Source organism: Rousettus aegyptiacus, unplaced genomic scaffold, assembly GCF_014176215.1.
Source record: "Rousettus aegyptiacus isolate mRouAeg1 unplaced genomic scaffold, mRouAeg1.p scaffold_m13_p_2, whole genome shotgun sequence".
Lineage (NCBI taxonomy): Eukaryota > Metazoa > Chordata > Mammalia > Chiroptera > Pteropodidae > Rousettus > Rousettus aegyptiacus.
Window position 1 is genome coordinate 134,609,061 of NW_023416295.1, and position 19,432 is coordinate 134,628,492.

At 34.1% G+C, this 19,432-nt stretch overlaps 1 protein-coding gene across 2 annotated transcripts in view; it reads left to right on the forward strand.

The window, feature by feature from the left end:
• Positions 1 to 19,432, forward strand: part of NELL2 (neural EGFL like 2) — a 301,007-nt gene that overhangs the window by 193,040 nt on the left and 88,535 nt on the right. The window lies entirely within an intron of this gene.

The following is a 19,432-nucleotide window of genomic DNA, read 5'->3' on the forward strand; positions in this document are numbered from 1 at the left end:
TAAGAATTCATATCATTTGTGTACATATTTTATTTTTTCTCATGAAGGGGTATTTCAGTTTTATACTTACATCTTTCTGAACTTGTAAGGTGTATTTGATGTCATGTCTTGGTTTATGCTCTTGGCCATTGGAAATCTTTGAGTCTTTGAAAAGTTTTGCTTTGAACCAATAAAACAATCATTTAAATCACTTCCCTCTTGATATTTTCACATGAATGTTCTCCATGTCAAACTTTACATCTTCAGTTGCTCAAGCCAAAAGTCTAGGCTCAGTACTTGATATCTCTCATTCTTTCTCTGTCTCCCTCATTCATCTAATCTAATAACTTAACCTGTACATTAGCTAGTTCATCAGTTTTATCTCTAAAATAGATTTGTCTCTCTTCATGTCTCTCTATCACAGGATGTTTACAGCAGTCTCTTTAATATCCTCTTTGCTTCCATATTTGCCCTGCTCCAACTCATTTTCCACACCGCAAAGTGATATTTTTTAAATCTTTAATTCCTTTTGGTGGCTTTCCATTGATCTTGGAATAAAAAAAATAGGTTGAGTCTAAATGTGTTCTAAAGGGGCCTGCATGACCTCGCTTCTGCCTACCTTTCCAGACTTATCTCATACAGTCCCTCTGCCCTATTTCACTCTGGACACATAGCTTGTCTTCAGGTCTCAAACACATGGGGTTCTTTCCTGCATTTGATTCTTTGCACACCCAATTTCCTCCACCTAAAACAATTCTTTCTTCCATTTTTACTGGACCAATTGTAACTCATTCTTTTGATTTCAAGGAGTTATCTGAGATCACCCAATTTAATATTGGTCTACCACTGGTCTTACAAAACATCCCAAACTATTTTTTCATAATACTCCCTGTGGCTTATATATCTAATTGCTTAACGCCTGCTTTCCTCATTAAATTATAAGCTCCACAAGTACAGAAAACATATCTGTGTTTTCACCAGTGTATAACCAGTGTGTAATTGTTGGATAAACTGAAGGGTTAAAAAAATGCATGACAGGTGGTATAACATTTCTTCCCTCTTGCTTTTGTGAAGTATTTTATAGTTTACAGAGTATTTCACATACATTTTCTTATTTAAAGTAGTCTGTGAGTTGTATAATAGAAAAAATTGGACTCGTGTCAGTTATGTATAGGATATGTGGTCAATTATGAGGTTTATTTTAAGACAGAGCTTTTCAGTTGGCAACCTTTCATTATACCTGAATGTATTTTCCCTTAGGGTAAAGAATTTTATAGGGATGGTATGAGTGTTGGAAGAAAGGTAGCAATTTTCTCTATACACTAGAAGCTCTTTTAATGAAACGCAATTTAATCAACCCACCAGATATGCTGATATTCGCCTCTCCCCCCCCCCAAAAAAAAGAGTGCTGTTTCACGAAAAAATAAGCTGACTACATAAGAAAAACTGAATTCAGTCAAGTCACTTAAAATATGTTATCAAGTAAGGTATGGGCAAGAATACTGTAAAATATTGGGAAAAGTCATAGAAACCCATGATTCTTCATTCAGATTGCTTTGCAAGTGTCTGTAATTTCTCACTTTACTTTTAAATAAATTAAAGCTGAAACTCCTATAGAATGCATAATCAGTATGACATATAAAAGGAGGACTTTGAGGAACTTAAAGCAAAAGACTTGGCCTCCATTAGAGACTGACAAGTAAATGTTTATTTGCATATTTTAAGTTAAAGTGTTAATATTTATGTATTACCTTTTGTGATTTCTTTCTTTCTCTGTTACATGACTCCAAATCATATTGGTTAAGAGAGTTTCTATGCATTTGAAATTTTATGGAATGAGGAGGACTCCACTCTAGCTACCATCCTAAATTATTATGAAATATGTGAAGAGTGTGGTTTGATACTCTGCTTCACCAGCATTTCTTTACCACTTATTCATCTCTTATAAACTGGCTTCTTTCTTTCTTCTTCTGAATTTGCTCACATGGAAATCACCAGTGACCTCCCAAATGCCTACTCTAAGTCCCTTTGCTTATGTCTTGTTGGCATTTTATACTGTTGCCTTTGCCTCTTAATCAAACCTCTCTTCCTCTTGGCTTATATTAACCAGACTATTATGACTTTTCTTTTGCCTACCCGAATGTTTTTTTTCCCTCCTGCTCTTTTGTGGGCTCACATTTCTTCTTTCTATTTTCTTATCCTATTACCTATTCTTTCTATTTTGATTTTCTTATACACAAAATTTTCACTGCTAGTCTCATCCACTAGTATAGTCAAGAAAACTATTACTCTCTGTTGCCTGGTTACAGCATTCTTCTTTGGTACAAAAACTGTAGGAATAATTTAACTATAACCATAGTAAAGGAATTAGTGAGATGATTCTAAGGAGACTGAGGTCCTGGGTATTCGGTCAGTATACCTCTTTCCCAGATAATGAACAAAGAATATATCAAATTCTACTCCATTCAGTTTCCATTTTCCAGGCCTCATGCAGGCAGTCTTTTTCTTCTTTAAATATGTTAATTCTATTGATTGAATGTTGGTCAACATCTCTTTATCACTTTGTTCTTTTGGCTTTTTAAGCGAAGTGATAATATTAAAAAAGAGTTCCTTCAATGTGTCAGGCATAGTTCTAGATGCTTTACTTATGTTAATTAGTTTAATTTTCAAAACAATATTATACATATGGTATTATTAGCCCCAATGCATAAGTGAGGAGCATGAGACATTGCAATATTCAATAGCTTGCCTAAAATCACACTGTTAAATACAGATACCCGGATCTACTCATTTTGAAAGCTATTGTTTTTTTCCAATGAATGCATTTAAACCTATAAATTTCTATCTAATCTTTACTTAAACTATATTCCACAAATTTCAATATGTAGTATTCTCTAAATCATTTAGGTCTAAGTATTTCATAATTTTCATTGTGATTTCTCTTTAATCCATGAGATAGTTAGATATGTTTTCCTCATAACATTTGGAATTTTGTTTTTACTACTTTATTAATTTACCCTAAAATTGCATATATACATTTTTTTCATTGATGACGTTTCGAATTTTATTGGTTTATTTGTTAAGAAAATGAAAGGGGTAGCACAGCATTGTGCCTATACATCATCTTCATATGTTATAAAAGAAATAAAAGGTATGGATTCTATTCTCAAAGAGCTTAGTCTATTGGAAAGGTTTAATCACAAATAAGAACAATCAAAAGAAGCCAATATAATAATTCCTGGGAGTTCTGAGGATAAGAAATTCAACAGGGATTGTCTTAGTCAGATACATTTTCATGAAAATTGTGGAATGTGAATTAGATCCTCCAGAAAGGATAGAATTTGAGTGAATTGGGTGAAAGAAGAGGATTTTAAGGCAAGGAGGCAAACATAAATGATGTTATCATGGAATGAATACTGCATTCCTGGTCAGTGACTAGGCCATCCTTATTTTTCCCTTTGGGATACAGGAAATATATTTAATGTCAGTTCCATATAACAGCACTTAAATATTGTTATTCCTAATGAGTCTCTTCATTATGACTATTCTATTGATGTATGTTAGTTAAACCTCATCCTTCTTAAAGTGGGACCCTTATAACATGACATTTGACTTCTTAAAGGATAGTTCCCAGAGTGAAACCCACAAGAAACACAGAATGTGAGATCTTGAATATGGAACAGTGCCTTATGGTAACCAAATCCACAGTGTGGTCATGTGTCTGAGACAGTTAAAGGGTAACATATTTACTTTTTATAAAGTATAAGATTTCAAATGAAGAAGATCAATTAGATCAATTAGGTCTTCTTAACTTGTTTTAGTTTTTAAGAGGTTAGACTTGGAATGCAATAGATCTGACTTTGAATCCTAGGTCCCCCACTTAAAATTATATGACCTTGGATGAATTTATTTAATCCTTATATGCTTAATTTGCCTCATCTATAAAATGGGGATAGCAATACCTATTTCATGGGGTTGTGAAAATTAAATCAAGGAATTTGGCACATTGTAAATGTACTATAAGTAGTAGCTGAATATAAGATTGGATATTAATAGAATTAACATATTTAAAGAAGAAAAAGACTGTCTGCATGAGGCCTGGAAAATGGAAACCGAATGGAGTAGAATTTGATATATTCTTTCTTCATTATCTGGGAAAGGGGTATGCTGACCGAATATCCAGGACCTCAGTCAAATAAAGAGGCTCTTTCCTATTCAGATCAACTATACTTGATTCCAACAGTATAAATTACATATGCCCAAAGTGGTGGAATGTTAAATATGTAAAATATACATATAGGTATTGCTTCTGTGTGGCTAATGAACCAACCTTGTCATAATTAATGGGGCTATTAGTAACATAGGACTGAACTATTTATTATAACATCTAACCAAAAGGGCTGTTCCTTTAAAAAGTACTCTTTTTAGCTAAGTCAGCACCATTTATGGGAATCTTTTCAGAAGGACAAAGGAATATTAGAAAAGAAATTTCTAGAGTAAACTGATATTCGAAAACCTTTCATGTCCTTATACTTCTAGATTAAGAAATAATGATTGTATTGTAGTTGCAAATTTATTACAGTAGTGGCAAATATAACTTAATGCAAGCCAGCTTCTGTGGTTGGTGGTGATGTCTGGGGAAAGTGATTTTCTAATAAATATTTTCAGTCTGAATTTTGATTCAATTACCATGATAATCATAAAAATGAATGAGGAAAATAATCTTTTAACCCAGAAGTGCCAGAGTGAATTATGAAATGTATTATTTCATCGTATGTGCCCAATCCATCTCTGAAATGTGGAGTCTGTCCATGAAGACCTTGTATTAATGTATGTGACTATGGAGATAACATCCTGTACATTTCCAAATCAACTTGCTTCTGACATATTTGTGGTTCTCTGGCCTCTAATTCATTACTGCAGGTACAACACAGCCCTTTATCATACTCCTAAGCATACTGCTTCTTCATGTTTCATACTAGGTCTTCATATTTCAATCCTCTAAAAATTGGTCTGGTTTTAGATAATTCTGTTGACCAGATAATCTTATCAGTAGGAAAAGTGATTTCAATAAACTTACAAAATATTCCTCTGAAATAATTTCCAAGCAATTTTTTTAAAAGTTACATTAAACTCTGCTAACCCAATATTTTGCTTGTTGATATGCTAGAACTGAAATTATATCTTTTTGTGCTTTAATTATATCGTTAGGCCATTTGTATAGAAATAGTTCTCACTCATAAGTAAAATTAATATAGTAGAATGTAATTATAGTATTGAACTCCTTTTTACCCAAATTTAGCTATACTTTATATAATATCATGTCTTTAAATGTGACTGCATTAAAATAAAAGCTTGATATTATACAGTTATTCTACATTGAATAGAGAAGCTATTACTATTAGTCTTCTATCTCAACTGCATATTTACTAGTCTTCATATTTAAAGAATTTCAAATTTAGAGTGATAAAGTATGGTAAAAGGCATACAGAGGGGATAAAGGCTCTTTAGTCTGAAGGCTACAATAACCTAATTTACATTTATGAATTGCTAATCACACAATTTTTACTCTCACTGATGTTCCCATCTTGGGGTTTGGAGGCGAGGGTAGATGTAGAAGACTAGTAAATAAGCCAGTGGATGAATACTATCAAATACTAAGTATTTGCTATGAAGGAATGCTATAGAGACCATCTCTGGGGACCTACTTAAATTATGTTATCAAATAGGATCTCACTGAGGTCATGAGAGGAAGAGCCTGGATAAGAACATCACGGGTGGAGAAATCAGCAGGTCTAAACACCTTGAAACAAAGTGCTGCCCAATAAATAGAGGGCAGGTCTCAAGGACGAGAGTAATACAGAATCCAGTGAGACTGAAAGTTGGAATAACAGATTTAATAACATCAATCTCAGTTTGCATGAAGCCGCAGTTTGTCTTGGATTATATCATATTGCAAGTAGCTAAGTGGTTAGTCCTCTCTACCATATGAGTGGGTGTGCTGAAATTTTTTAGCTACCACAGGATGACTGCAGTCTAAAAAATTCAGAGAGAATTTTTTATCATTACTTTTACTGCCAATTGTGATGCTACAATACCCATTGTATTATTTGACATTGCACGTTGTTATATTTTAAAATGTAAAATTTTCTCCTCGTAGTACATTAAAATATAAAATGTATGTGAAGATTTGTACCCTTATCTTACTCATCCTCCTTGATATTCATATAGTACTTCCATATTGACATTTGACACTTATTTACTCTAATTTTCTTACAATGAACAAAGAATATTAAATTAAAAAGAAGGTCCAATTATTTTGTGTCCCTATATAATTAGAAACTCTGTTTAAGTTACTGAATGAGTACTTGAATTACATATCAGCCTTATTTTCTCATCTTTGTGTTTCACTGCTAAACACATTCAACACTGATTATCAAGTACATGTTTTTTACTTTTGACCTCCTCACCCATTTATTCATCAGATTCTACCGATGATGCCAAACTATGTTAGAACATGTGAACTCAATAAGAATGTGATTAGATCCATTTAATGATAATTGGCCTTCTGGTATGGTTTCCAGGAATATATTTCATCATTAATGCAGAAACCACTTATTTGCAAAATCAAAGTCATCTGGTTACTAATATACTGCTGTTAACATATGGATGTTATCCACAGGGAGAAAAAAAGTGTGTTCCTTGAATGTGCTTGCAAAAAGAGTTTGTACTACTTTCTCCTAAGTGGGCTACTTTTTAATACTATGTCTAAGCTATTCAACCTACTAATCCCAGCCTTAGAATGGAAATTTGGTAATTATCCTTTTTTAAAAAAATAAAAGAGAAATAAGTAATAGCTGCAGGCAAGTAAGTCCCTGTGCATTATTATTTTTTCTTCTGACAGCCTATCTATAATTTGTAAAGGATTTTGACTGGCGGCCAAACTCAGAGCAGTCAGCTACTACAATTGTTTGTGTCTGTATGTAGTCTCAAGTTTATTTATAGTTGAAATGAAGTAAGTACCAAGTTTAGTGTATGGCAGACCACTCTAGACCAGGATTTTAGTGGATGCTTTATTTATCCAGTTCTCCTGACTTTTTCAATACATCTGCTTTTCTATGAAGTGTTCTGTATATCTTTAAGAATACACTTTTGGTTTAAAGCAAGACTTTGTTAAAAAGATTTTCATCCCAGTGCAAAAAAAAATTAGATTAAAGCAGAATGAATACACAATTCTTGAATTTGTTAATATGTGTCCACTTAGATTTGGGCTTTAATTTTTAAATATTTATTTAGCAAAATACTGCCCAAAATATGTAGGCAGAAATTTTTATCATATTGACAAGAAAAGCAGTTCTGAATTTCATAAAGCATTCACCAGAGAGACTATATTGTCAGCAGCAGTAATTACAGCAGGTAATTGTATCATTTACCCTGTTACAGACCACTGAATGTGACGAATATGGGACATACCAGCTGTCACACCCTGTTAGCTTTCATGTTCTGGGATTTGCAGAATCACACTAGGATTCACTCTTAGTGAATGAAAGGAAAACAAAAATAAACTGAGATTAAAAACTATTATGGCTTTCATAGAGATACTTTTGTAGAAAACAAAAAGTGTGAATTTCTGTAAAGTTGAAAGTCAACATGAGTATTCCTATCCTTTATGTTTGTTTCTTACAGTCAAAGGCTGTTGGATTAGAAGTATATATAACTAAGATTCAATTCTGCTATTTGTTAGCTGTGACTTTAGAGAAGTCGTTTAATCTTCTTGAGCCTCAGTTTCCTCATGCGGTTAATAAAAAATATGCTGAAGGATACAGTCTCTAAGGTTCAGTTATACCATAAATACATATGCAGACAATTTTATATGCCTTAACGTTAGGCGGGAGCAGATGGTGTGAAGAAGGAATCCAGGTAAGGAAGGGATGTGAGACAGAGCCTCTCTGAGGAGGCGCCCACTGAGCAGAGGCCTGAAATAAGAGAGCAAGCGAGGCCTGAAAACATGTGGGTTAATAGCATCTCAAGGGGAAGGGACAGCAAGATTTTCTGTCTGATCAAGGAGGACAGAGGCCAGTGTGGCTAGGAGGAGGAAAGAGTAGAAGATGACTTCCCTGGGGGCACACTGAGGCCATGCCAAGAACTTTGGATTTTATTAAAAATGTGAAGAGAGTCCAGGTAAGTGTTAAGAACTGAGGAACGTCATGATCTATTTTAAGTTTTGAAAGAATCATTCCACCTACTCTATGAAATAAGAGGGCTACAGGTGGGTATATTTACATTTTAACAGAATACACTCAAATATATTGGTATATGTATGGCTACTTTTAAAAAATCATGTAATTTCAAACTTATGGGAAAATTTTTTGAATAAATGTTAAGACTAGACATTACAATTGAGGTTCTTTTAGTATTTTTTGATGTTTTTAATTACCTTCAAGTTTCATTTTACCTTAGTTAATATAGAATTAGCAGGAGAACTAATTCACACAGGAGAAATAATGCTAACTTCATTTGTGCTGACATGCTTGAGTTTTCATTCCAATTCTGGAAGGATTTTTGAGATGTGATCATGTGTTGCTAGACTTGATTAAGCACAGATAAGTGAATATTTTTCTAGATATTTTTCTCTGAAATAGTTGAATAGAGACTGAGGGAGGAGAGTTTAGGAGTATAAATCCAGTTAGACCTGAAGAAAAGCCTTTTGTTGTGCATGTTCGGCATTCAGGCTGGGAGCTTCTTAAAATATTTTGAGTGGAATTTTTCCTCTCTTGGTGTATCATGCCACACTGATTAATTTTTTGTGCCAAAAAAAAAAAAAAACCCAACAAATATAAATGGAGCATTAAGTTTCAGTTGGGCACTCTGCCAAACACCTAGGATATAGCAGGAATACCTGCAGAAAGTATGACAGTGATAATATGCTTGACTAGGGAGCTATGGGTCTCCTTTCAAAACTTTATTTACATTTCGAACCTACATTCTGTCTTTACTTACATGTCTAGGGGTGATTAGGAAGTTGGTTGATGCCTATTATGGCAGGGCTAACACCTCTTTAACTGCTCTTCATTATATCAATTAGTGTAGAAAAACAAGTAAATACCTCCTCCTTGTTATCAAGGAAATCATACCCTAGAAGCAACGATTGGTAAGTAAATAGACAACTACACTGCAAGGCAAGGCGTGGAGTGCCATGATAGCGGGAACACAGCAAGTTAAGGAAACAGGTCAGGCAAAAATGCTGAGTCATGAAAATGATGAGATCGTGGCAAAGGGAACAGGAATTAAAAAAGAAAGAAAGCAGAGCAATCTGCACTTATACTTTTCAGTTCCCAAAATCTTTAATTAACATCAGTATTGTACTTTTCCTAACATTCAGTTATTCAGAAATGTATATAGCTGAATGATTTCCATCTTCTCTTCTAGAGAATTCTGTTTCTCAAAAGTTTCTAATCATGATTCCATCATTTTGTTTTTCTCAGCTCTGGGACTTTTTTTTTTTAATTAAATTTATCACAGTGACATTGGTTAATAAAATTATATAGGTTTCAAGGGTGCAATTCAATAATACATCTATATATTGAATTGTGTGGACTTTTAAGATGAGTCGTAGTCCACTTTCAAAATAATCGTTTTGATTTAGTGTCTTTGTCCGGGATGCTATAGCAAAAATACCGCAGACTGGGTGGCTTAAATAACAAACATTTATTTCTTACAATTCTGGAAGCTGGGAGGCCAAGATCAAGGCACAGACAGATTTGTTGTCTTGTGAGAACCTGTTTCCTGGTTCACAGACAGCTGTCTTCTCTATGGCGGAAGGGGCAAGGGAGCTCTCTCAGGCCTCTTTCATAATGGCATTGATCCTATTCATGGGGGCTCCACCCTAATGACCTAATCACCTCCCAAAAGGCCCACCTTCTGAATATTAATCACATTGCAGATCGGGCTTCAACATCTGAATTTTGGGGAGACACATACATTCGGTTCATAACATTTAGTTTATCTATTTGTCTTGGAGTAAAGGGTGGAGAAGGCAGAGGCCAGATTAGAAGAAAATTGGGACCAGTCAGTGAAGAAAGGAGTCACCATCTATTTGGCCAATCTGCCAGAGAGGCCCCGGAGGCTGGTTGTGCCAGCCATTCTCTGGAAACTGCAAATCCTTTCCATTTTGCTTCCTGCCTTTCTCCTTTTGTCCCACTTTCCCTTAAAAGGACATTCTGAGCGAGTTAATGGATGTTATCATTTGAGGAAAGATATGTGGAACATGTTTAAATAACATTAAAGGAGAGAGCCTTTAAATACACTTACTTGCCAGTTGTACTAAATCTGGGCCCCCAGAGAGAGGAAGGGGAAGATGGAAGGCAGTGATGAAGGAAGTGTGGGGTGTAATTAGAAGAGGGTAGAATAAGAGCCGTGAATACAAAGAGCAAGTGTTTTCCCCAGAGCAGGACATTTGCTGATTGTAATTAAAATATACACTTGCAGTCAGGGAGAAGATTACAAGTTACAATTTTTAAAAAAATTTTAATTGATACTGTGGAATAATGAAAGTAGAATGAGTAAATTGGAAAGGCATGTAACTAAAAGTTGCAATTGGGGCACAAGGGCAAGAAGCCAAGGTATAAGAAGGCAAAAGGTAAAATAACAAGGGAAGTAAAAAAAGTTAGGACCAGAATTCTTCCCCATTTGTTTGTTATTCAGCTTTTCTTTAAGCTATACATCTTCTGGTTTTAAGGTCAAATTCCTATTCACATTCAAGCAGCAATCTGATTGGAATCCTAGAGACAAAAGGTTTAAGGACAAATAAGGGGCATAAGGAAAAAGAAAGTGTTGTCATCTTGTTGAGGTGGGGTGCTCACTATTCAGGGAAAGTGAATGATAAATTGGCAGATTAAGGTCTGTCTTAAACTCCTCTGAACACGTTAGGTGATTCCTGGGGCAAGCACTCCCCTCTGTGAAAAGCAGAAAAGAATTACTACAGTCTTTGAAGGAAACTCCAGTAAAAGTGACTCATTCAGAATGAGTTTTAGAATAAAAGCCATTTCAAATTCTTGAAAAAAAATATAAAAAGAAGAGGCACTCTAACCATATTCTCAGAAGAGATCATCTTTTCTGGATTTAAAAAAATATGACTTTCTAAATGACAAAATAAAAGGTTTTACTCTACTTTTAAATTGATTTCTGCCACTCAAAAACTAAACAAAACTTTGGTATAAATTAGTCACCAACTCACTACCTAATATTTATGTATATCTAGTGTGTATAAATTATGTATACATATATACATATATAATACATTTACACACACATACACATATATGCACACACATACATATATTTTATAAAGAAATACATTTCATGAGGAAACAAAATCTATAAATATCTTTAGGACAGGGACTCCATCTTATTCATCTTATAACAATCATAGCTCTTACATAAACACAGTAGAACTTGGCACATATTTGTGCCATCAATGAGCATAGTCTTATATCTTGTGTTTTGCTGTGACAGAAACTCAAATAACATCTTCTAGAAGAGATGAATTAATGAAACTAATTTTAAAATTAATTCTCTAGGTCAATTTCCTTTGCCTCATAGTTGCAACCCTTTAAAATCTGAGAAATCATTCTATATTCTATAAGTTATAAGATAAAAGATCAGAGTATGGTGTCTACTCCAACTGTGGACATCTAAAATTGTCTTAAAATACATTCAAAAGACTGTCTGGGTTGAAATACTGTGGATTTTTTTTTTTTTAGATAATTGTAAATTTCAGAAGTTCCCTTTTGTATCACATTTTGTCTTGGGATACTTTTTACTGGTGTAGTTTGAATATTTTCTCCAAACTTACTATTTTTTGTAGGTATTAAAGCAGGCGGGTTTTAGAGTTGTCAGTGAAAGAATGGGTCACATGAAGTTAGGTTGGGATGATTTTTTTCACTAGCAGAGATTTTTACTAGCTTAGTGAAAGCCTTTCTTTCAAATAAATGTCAATAAATGGGAAGCATACCTCTTACCAAATTTTGGGGCAACACTAACATGAAAACGTAGGAACAACAACCTTGAACTTTTGTCTTAGTGAAGTTAAGTATCATGATCTCTTAAGCAATGCATGAGTACTTCTCTAAATGTTAAATCTCAGGTATGTAGCATGGATTTTGGATGAGTACAATGAACTCCAGATGTAAAGCACTGAGAAATTGAAAATGTTTATTTTTGTATAGATTGAAACCTGGCCATTATTCATTCGTTCATATTTACCAAGTGCTAAAACATGCCAGGTATTATGTCAAGAACTGAGGTTTCAGAGATCTATAATAAAAATTTCCTGTCTCATGGAGTGTATCAATTAACAGCCCCTGCCAGTTTTATCAGGCTAGTCTCATACTAACTCATGAAACACTCACCCACCCTAGGATTATTCCTAGGGCTTTTCAAACATTACCTCATTTGATCCTTGCAGCTCTTGTGAAGAATGTGCAGATCCACATTCCCTTATCTATAGTTCTAAACTCTGAAAAGTCCTGATAGCTGTGGAAATTGAATGTTTTTTTTTTTTAATTCATTTGACAGCAAACTTTGATCTTATGGGATGCTAGCTCTCATCTTTACTTATCCAATTTGTTATGAATAGTCATACTTTTACTACAGAAATACTTGTTTGGTTACTGAACACCACCCCAGATCCTGTTGGAGATTTTATTCCTGTACTATTATTAGGTCCACTTAATAGAGGAGGAAACTCTGATTTAAAGAGATTAAATAATTTTGCTGACTATATGACAACTAGTAAAAGGCAGAGTCAGGATTCGAACTGAGGCACCCTGGCTCCAAAGTCCTTACTCCCAATGACTACATATTCTGATTTTCAAATGTTATGATGCAATGAAGCACAAGGCTCTGTGGGTTCTGTGGGGCTCCTCTAAATTAGACTGAGAAGGATTTTTTTATTTTAGCTTTTTTATTTTTATTTTTTCAATTACAGTTGACATTCAAAGTAATTCCCCCTGATAACTCCAGTACCCACTTGGCACCATACATACTTATTATAATATTATCGATTATATTCCTTACATTGTGTTTACATCCCTGTGACTATTTTGTAAACACCAATTTGTGCTTCTTATTCCCTTCTCCTTTTTCACCCAGCCCTTCATCTCTCTCCTTCTATCTGGCAACCATCAGTTTCTTCTCTGTGTCTATGAGTCTGTTTCTGTTTGTTTCTCATTTATATTCTTCTTTAGAGTCCACATAGATGTGAAATCATATGGTATTTGTCTTTCTCTGTCTGGCTTATTTCACTTCGCATAATACCCTCTGTATTCATCCATGTTGTTGCAAATGGTAAGATTTCATTCTTTTTTATGGCTGGGTTATATTCCGTTGTATATATATATGTACCGCATCTTTATTCAGTTGTCTATTGATGGGCTCTTAGGTTGTTGTGTTGTCATCATGAGGCTATTGCAGTAATCCAAAGGAGATATTTAGCCCTAATTTAGGCAGCTGCAGAGCAGTGGTGATGGGGATCGGGGTGTGAAAATGAGACTTGCCAAGGAAGTAGAATTCAGATGAATTGGTAGGTGGGAAGAAGGGAAAAAAAATCTTTGGTGATTCCCAGATTTCTGGTTTGGGAGGAAAAAAGACATAAGGATAAATTTAAATGCAGATTCATCTTGTGGGTATAAAATCTGAGGATGTTCTTTCCTGATTACCTGGATGGTTTTCTGTACAGTTGTTGCTAGGGTTATGTCGAGAGTGAGGGGATGAGGATGGGGCAGGCATTTGAAGAGAGAACAGCACAGCTGCCAAGGGGAATGGAAGAGAAAGTAGACATGGAATGGAGATATGCAGGATTTTCACTATAGAATAAGTTGAATACTCTGCATTAGAAGATCTCCGAATGTTTTGCGTGTTAAATTGGGATACACTTTATAGCGATTGATTCACTCTTTAACAAATATTCATCAGAGACCAATTTTGTGCCAGTCATTGTGTTGCACCTTTGGGGCAATTGATAAATTAAGCCCAAGGTTTACCATCAAGGTGGTTATCTAACAGACAGATTTTGAGTGGGGAGTGTTTACTCAATTTATTGTCACCATCAATAGAGTAAATTCAGTTTCCTAATATGATCTTTATTTTTATATTTTGACTTTTTAATTCTATTGTCTTCTTTGCCATAATAACTAAACCAAACTAAGCCAAACCAAAAATAAGAATTATAAATTTCCTAAAAGTAAGAAGCCTCTAAGTTTTGTTCATCTCACTACCATCTTCCCAGTCATCCAGATTTGAAGCCTGAGTTATTTTAAATTGCCTCTTCCTCTTGGCTCAATTATTGATCACTGAGGGACCATCACTTTGTTCATTCTACTTCAGATTACACAAAAGCATAAGGACTGAGATGTATAAAATGGATAAGACATGATTCCTGCCTTAAAGGCATTTGAAACTTACAATTTTGGTGTTAGCTTCCAAGCTATTCTTCCTGTGTCCTGTAGTACTTTCTTATGTTGCACATATACATTACTCAGCACAGTGCTTGACAGGAATAAGCATTGAGTTTCTGTCTGTCTGCTTTCTTCCTCCTTCCCTCCTCCTACTCCTCTTTTTACTTCACCTCAGTGTTGCACAGACTCGTGTCTCAATTCTCGTTAATAATATAACTCTGACTCTAAAAGAGAAGAATAAAAGTAAGAAAGAAGAATAAAAAAGTAGAGGAATGCTACCTAACTAACACACTTTGACAAGGAAAGTTAATCTTTCCGCATGTGCATATTGCTTTTAATTGTTCTTAAATTCCCTAAAAATCAACTCTTATTTTATCATGCCATGTACTACTGTACAGTTGGAAGTGGCTATTTATTGCCCACCAGATAAAATCATGTGTTCTTGACCTTACCCACATTTATTCTTTACTATTCCTTTTCAGTTATCACCTTTGCCAGCTCAAGCACTTTGTGGCCCTATCATACCCCATACTTTTCTCTTTGTACCTGTGTTCTTTCTATGTGAAATGCTCTTTCCTGTCAAAACCTTTCTATTTTTCAAGACCCACTCACTTGACCTATTTATTCCATAATATTTTCTCAGACCCCTATCAATCCTCATCTTTTCCTCTTTAAGCCTCATAAGATTTGTCTTTATAGGTTATAGGTAGTTTTTTTTTAAAACACTGAAGATAATTCTGGCTTTGTCACTTCCTAGCTATATGCTATTGGGCAAGATAAGTATTTGCTGTAAGAAAGTCCTGTGGTCTCATGTGTAAAATAGGAATAATAATCATACCTACCTGAAAAGATTTTTGTGAAGACTGAAAGGGATAATGCATATAAAACATTTAGTGCAGTGCTCTGGAGCATGTAGTAAGCACTTAAGAATTAGCTATTGTCATTATTATTACTATTATTATTTCCTCTTTTATAGCACTAAAAACTTTGACAATATATCATAGTTATCTCTTTATATCACCAATCCTATAATAGTTCAAAGGTTCTTTGAGGTCACAAGTCCCAACTCACGTATCCTTTGCATCCACCATAGCCCTAGAAATGCATAGCAAAAGCTTCATAAATGTGTTTTGAAAGAATAAATGTAAATCATCTGGCTGATAGTTACAAGAATTTAGTTGCCCTACAATGTATTCAGACACAAGTTATTTCATGAAACATGAAATAAAACAAAAGTTTTTGCCATAAAATCAGAATTTAGATTACCCTGGGAAATTACTAGAAGGGTTCAGAGGAAATTAGAATGTGCTTTGGTTGTTAACATTCTTTATCAAATAAGGATTAGGAAAGGAGACTGAGCATATCAGCAAACAGACTAGAAGAAAATAAACCAAGCATGTCAGAGGAAAGTACTCTGAACAAATTCCAAGTTGCCGAACATACTGAAGAATAACAAGAAGTCAGTATTGAATTGGTGTGGTCAGTGAACAGGAAACTCGAGTAGTGAACAAAAAATACTTAGGTGTTAAAATGAGTTTTAGTGGGTTTCCTGCTAATATGGGCATAGAGTGGGTTTAAAGTATAATTTCTTATAGCTACTTTAATAGTGTTAAAAATAGATTTCTGTTAACATGACATTGGAGTAAATAGATTTTTCTCTGTAATATAAACTGAGGAAATATGATATAAAATAAGAAACTGAGTAAATAAGAATAAAATGAATAGATTTGGGTAAGTATGATAGCAGATATTTTTTTTTCCTTGATGTAACCATTGAAAGTAATGGAATTTTAAAAACCAGAAAAATGTTCAAAATGTATTTCAGAAAAGATTAGGAAGAGAGCAAACTCTGTGAGACATTTAGTTTTTTTCCACAGAACTAAAATGGAAAAAAGAGAACATTGTCTAGCTAATAAAGGCAAAAGTAATTTTTCCACTGAAGTAGATGAGAAGGTAATTAATATTTATTGAGTATCTATTGTTTGCCAGGGTCTTTTCATCATCATTGAAGTTTATTCTGGATAGTAGCTCACTAATATAGGTTCTAATTTCCTCATTTTAAACTTGGTTAGATTGGATAACTTTATCTACTTTATCCTTCATATTTCCTTATGACCGCAGTATGCAAAAGTTGATGGAGGGTGTTTTAAACCAGTTAATAAATTGTAACACCGTTCCCTAAAAAATCAGTAATCATTTAGGGCATAAATGTTTTGATTGCAGAGGTTTATGGTGCTGATGGCAGCGAGCACAATGTCTTCATATAGCAGACTGCTAAATACCTGAGGAGGGAAAGGAAGGAAGAAAGTAGAAGAAGGAAGGAAGGAGTTCCAGTTCTACTGTACAGAACCACCCCCCGCCCCCGCCCCACCACAAACCATCTAGGAATTGCTAAGCTGTAGTATAGAAAATTCTTTATATTTCATTCTCAGTACTCATTGTGAATAATTATCTTGTAGAATAATTATCTTGTGGCTGTACTAAGGAGCTATGGACAAGTCCTAAGAGTTGTTTAGTTTCATAGGTTAGAAGCAGCATCTTTTATCTGAAGACTCACAGTTGCTATTCTTTTTAGAGTGAAACTAGAAGTCTAAGTATTGCAGACCTTGGGCTATCTTATTCTGAAAATCTTCATAGGCCAGTGCAGATAACTACCTACTTACTTTGGTGGGGGTATGTGTGAGTGAAACTCATGGTTGAGTTTCTACAAAACCCATAGACAGCTTAAGGCAGTATTTTTGATCTACAGAAATATAGGAGGAAAATGACTAAGCAGCCTTACATTTTTAAAAGATAAACCATCCATCTATATATATAGTTTTATGGTGTTATTATAAGCTCCTCAAGTGTAACTTACACTTCTATGAACTTCCTTTCTCTATGACTTATTCAGTCTTAAGCCTGAAATTGCTTGTTCTCAGGTTTCTGTTAATAGATAATAGTTAAGACCAGAGGTAGGTTGTTGCTATGTTTAGAGCTTTATCCTGCCAGATTTGAAAAGAGAATTAACTCATTGTAAATTTATATTCCAGGAAACTCTTTGGCCAGGTTTAGGTTTTCAACACCTTTTCATTTGGTTTCAGTTTACAATAAAACAAATTGATATTGACTTGAATGATAATGGCAGAGGAAGTAAGTCCTAGCTTTCTTCATTTGGTCATTCATTCTTTCAAGAAATCATTTATTAATTCAAGAATTCATCATTCATTCAAGAAGCATTCTTTGAATGCTGAAATTAGCACAAAGAAAAATACAAAATTCTTATCCCAAAACTCACAATCCCAGGTGGGGTCTGAGGTAGAAGACCAACAAGAACTAGACAATTATGATAACATACAATAACAGAGCCTATATACAGTGCTAGGAAAACAGACAGCAGCCCTTAACTCTGTAGGAGAAGGAGAGTAAGCTATTTTCATGTAAGACATGATATCTTAGTGTAATCTTTCAAAATGGTAAGTTTTCCAGAAGAATCCATATGGGCAGTCACTTCAGACACAGGAAACAAATAAGCGTAAAGGCACAGATGTATTTAAAAACTTGAAAATTGTCTTTACCTTTGAATTGCCTAGGAACACACTCATTTTAGTGACCAGAAGAGTAAATGACAACAGAGAAAACCAAAGTTGTGTAATTAATGTTTATTGAACATTATCACACTCCGTGCTTAACTGAATCTTGTTAGGCCCTATATCTACGCAGTGAATACTGTCTAATTAAGATGACAACTAAAGCAGAGATGAAAACAGCATCAATCTGTCTTTAAAGGGCCTATGGCTGTCCATGTAGAGATTTATTGATTAACTGTAGCACTTCAAATTGCTCTGGGAACAAAACTGGCAGCAGATGCAAACTTCAATGTAATTATTTAATTATTTCAATGTAAGTATGTAATTATTTTGCTTCAAGTAGCTGAACCCAAGGTAGGTAGGTAGGTGGGCTGCCCATTCCAGTCTCTCTGAAATTTTATGGTGGTCTAAGGGTAGCCCCAATTAGGAGACCCATGTGTAATCCCGCTGTTTTCTAAACTATCATCACTATGTGTGAATTTATAAAGCTGTGAAATGTTCTGTTACTAGATAATAAGGGTAGAACTTTAGAAAATTTGGGAAAATTCAGCCAGGAATTTGAAGAATAAAGTATTTGTTCGTGCAGTGCTAAAACCTTAGTGATTGAAATCTCTCTTTCCTCTAAAAAATTATTGGGAATAATCTATAAGATTATTACAGGGCTATAGTTAAAATTATCATAACTTCGTGCTTATATAACACAAGACTGTAATTGTGAAATGTCAATCTTTATATTTTAAAGATAAATCAGAATATTCTATTTTATTAGTTGAAATGATGATTTTTAGTCTAATCTCAACTATATATGCCAAAGGAAAATTTTTTCAAAGTTACAGGTATTTTATTATTACAATATATTGATTGTCTGGGATAATATATATATTGCCTGGAATACAAAGAGTTCTAAAATGAAAGAGAAATATTTATTTTTTCTTTGATGATTTACATCATAGTGAATTAATGGCTTGATTAATGTAAGTATATTAAAATATATAATTTTAAAATATTGTTTTAAAATAACATTTATGTAAGAGACTTGATAATAAATATTACCACTGGGAATTTTGGATGACTTGAACTAATTTATATGTATTTCCTCACTTATATTTCATTTCTACTCATCTTGATTTTGGTGTTATAATTCTTTTCTTTCTCATATTCACTATATTTATTCCTTACATTTATAATTTTGCTGAATACTGAACTAGAATTCTGAAGTTATAATATTTCTGTGAACTTGGGCAGGCTACTTAAGCACTCTGAACCGCCATCGACTCATCTTTAAAATGACGATAATGCTATCAGTTCTGCCTCCCTTTCAGGGGTGCTGGGAGGATCAAATGGTTCAGTGCTTACAAAGTGTCAAGTGACACACAGTGAAGGGGCTTCATATTGATTGTATATTTTAAAGGTTATATTTGCATATGT